A 3,351-nucleotide genomic window follows, 5' to 3' on the forward strand; every position below is an offset into this window, starting at 1 on the left:
TTAAACATCCCCATATGCTTTTTTGAGCTACCTACTCCTTTGATGAATATGGACGTTTGCAATAAGTTTATAAAACCATGTCAACTTTTAACCACTGAAGCATGATGTAATGATATATGATCTTTAAGGAAATGTCCAAGGAGTTGAATGGCATTTGGAGAGATCCAATAACAAGTGCATTGTTGCACAAATCACTAAAATGGCTGTGCATTCTTCCATGTTTTGTGTATAGGAAAGTTGCTCTAAATATTAGGCACTTTACTTTGACCTTTACAGTTCTGCACAGCAGCTTTAACATTATAGATGTAATACTTAGCCTGTGGTGCGGAATTCAGGAAGAAAAACACCAGTGTTAATGTTATGAGTTTCCTGGAAACTTGTAAAAAATGGTTTTAAACATGCAAAATAGGAATATTAAAAATAGGACTTATGTGCAGTTCTACCATGACAGCACTATTAATTTACCTTAAAATGTCTTCCTTGCTGAAATCTGATGTAAATAAAGGAGTTTTAAAAGAGGTGTTTTTAGTAAATGTGGAAAAAATTACTCAGCCATTAGTAACCACATTAAAGATCTGACCATTTTCACGCTGGTTGCTGCAATGTTAAAGAGATAATAGTAATATTCCTAAAGTTTTATGTGAACTGTGATTTATGATTATATTTTTTAAGTTTTGTTTACAACCATATTGCTTTTCTTCACATTTGTAGCAACGTATTAATAGGTGCAGAAACAGTATGATTTATAATGGATCCACAGTAGCTTCACTTACAGTAATGAATATTTAATTTATTTTAAAACAGTTTTATTTACAGCCAGCCAAAATACTTGGCATTGCCTTTGTTTAAATAAAGGGAAGAGAAACTTTCTTTTGAAAACACAACCCACTTTGTTTCAAAAAGACATACTCTTAGACAAAAGCTATAATCCTGTGTGGCCCGGTGCAGGGAAGACAGTTCATGAAGCAGAGAAAAAGTTGGGACAACAGCAGTCCTACAAAAAAATCGCAACTTTCTGTCTTCAATAAACAGTCTGTTTGGGCAAATTAAACACAATAGAAATCTGTCCCTTTGCCGAGGTGCATCGGGATTATTAATTGGAGCTCTTGTCTAGTGGTCTGCTCAGTTCACTGATGACACATCATTCCAGGTTGCTGGACTTCTTATATTATGTGGGCCGGAAGGGTTGGGGCTAAGTGTGGGTCATCACATCCCTCGATTGAGCACATGAGGAGATTCTTGTACGCACATGCATGACATCTGTGACACAATGAAACTGTTCATCAGATTAATTGAGAAGAAAACACCATACATACCTGCAGTTTTATGTGAGATTCTGCTTTGGCTGCTACAAAACTTTGAGTGTGCTGAGGACAATATCCTCACCCTACCACACTCATGCTGCTTGGTGGCAATATTAGTCCCTGTGGCAGCTCTGTTTTTTGAGTTGCCCCCTTCAAATTATAAATCTTCTTCCTCTACATTTTAAGTTGGGCAAACAGGCCAGGCACATGAAAAATTTCATGAATGTCATTTCAGATGTTTTTGCTTGATTAGCAAATAAACAAACAAAAATCCAAATGGATTATGATTTCATTTATATTGGTAAGTTGGCCCAGAGCATATCACAGATCTCTAAAATGAGACAAATAAATTAGTTTAAATTTAAATATTTAAATATTCTGAGTGAGAGACAGTTGATGCAGTGGTGTGTACTGTTGTCTCACACCTCCAGAATAAATGGTTCAAATCTGTGGCCTGGTTGCTGTTGGTGAGGAGTGTTTCCAACAAGAAGTCTGATTTGTCTTTCTCATCCTTATTTAAAATGCTACCTCTTAGTTACTGACAATGGATGACTTGCAATGGGCAGGCTACTCTGCCTAGAATTTACAGAGAAATGTTATACAAATACAGTAAATTCTTTGTAAAATATTAATAAAATATCTGTTTGGATACCTTTTCCTGAATTCTGATATCTTGTAATTGTGAATTAGCACTCTTTATTATATATTCCAGTTTAAGAGCAATTTGCTCCATTTCACCTCATAAATCTTAATTAAATGGAGCAGGGGCGGAAATCTTCATTGAAGGTAGAAGACTGCAATATTAGCTTCTCCAACAGATTCTATAGTTGTTGCAAATTAGCTGCCAGTAGATCTCTTCTTTTGAGGGCTTGTTCATGTCATCTCATAGTGTCTCAAATGAATTCAAATCTTCAGTTTGGAGAGGATTCCACATTTTTTTTCTGACCTTGTGCCATGGAGAATTGGACTGCATAGAGAACTGCAGCGACGAAGGGAATATTCTGGTCAACAACATTTTTGAAACAATCTGTGAAACTGAAATTACAAATGAGGTACATTACATGCATTGTGAAGGAGCATCAGTTATGCCACTACGGCCATGTGGCACGATTCCCCAAGGGTGATCCGACTTGCAGGATCCTCATAGTTGAGGGCCCGAGCAGCTGGACCAAGCCAAAGGGGCATCTATGTAACACTTGACTGCTGCAGATAGATAGTCATTTTCGGAGGAAGGGACTGGACCGCGTGTCTATCTGGGACGTTGCCAACCAGGGTTGTTTCATCGTATGGTGAGTGTGGCAACATGCTGTACCAGTACATGCTCCCAAACCTGACCTGACCTGTGAAATATCAGTTCATGTCAAAGCACCCAGATGAGGTAAACACACACGGCCAGCCTGTAATATTTAAGCTTAGCTGGATCCTTGACGTTTTTGCCACCTCCTAATGTAAGGCGGCTGGAACAAAGATTAATTTGACGAAGCTAAGCTTTTTCAGTTCTCCTATTTTGAAGCCCTTTAACAATACCATCTTGTTTTCTTTTCCTAGTTGGTGCAACACTTTGTTAGTTCACTGCAAACCACATTCAATTCTTGACAAAATGCAATGACTCATGGGTTCCGATAGGCCTCTTTTGAACAATGTTACATGTGCAAGTTTATCAGTCTCTTATGGGTCCAATTTGAAGAACACATGGAAAGGATTCAAGAATAACATAGCAGCTTACTTTTCTCCACTTCTAATCTTGACCGAGAAGATGCTGACTGATCTGGGAGCTTGCGAACTTCTGCTTCTCCTGATCCACAAGTTATATAAATGCCACCACACAAGAAAGAAGCCATTATTGAAAGAGCAGCTAAAGAGCAGGACATACAAGTGTCTCCATAATTAATTGGTGTAGCTCATGACACCCCAACCAACTCTTTTTGACATTTCAGTTTGTTTATTTTACAGGGTCACAATGCCAAAAATTTGAACTACAGTAGCTGTTAGTTAATCAATTATAGCTCATGTCAGTCTGCTCATGTTCCTTTATGTTTCTTGTGTG

This window comes from Erpetoichthys calabaricus, chromosome 6, assembly GCF_900747795.2.
Source record: "Erpetoichthys calabaricus chromosome 6, fErpCal1.3, whole genome shotgun sequence".
Classification (NCBI taxonomy): Eukaryota; Metazoa; Chordata; class Cladistia; order Polypteriformes; family Polypteridae; genus Erpetoichthys; species Erpetoichthys calabaricus.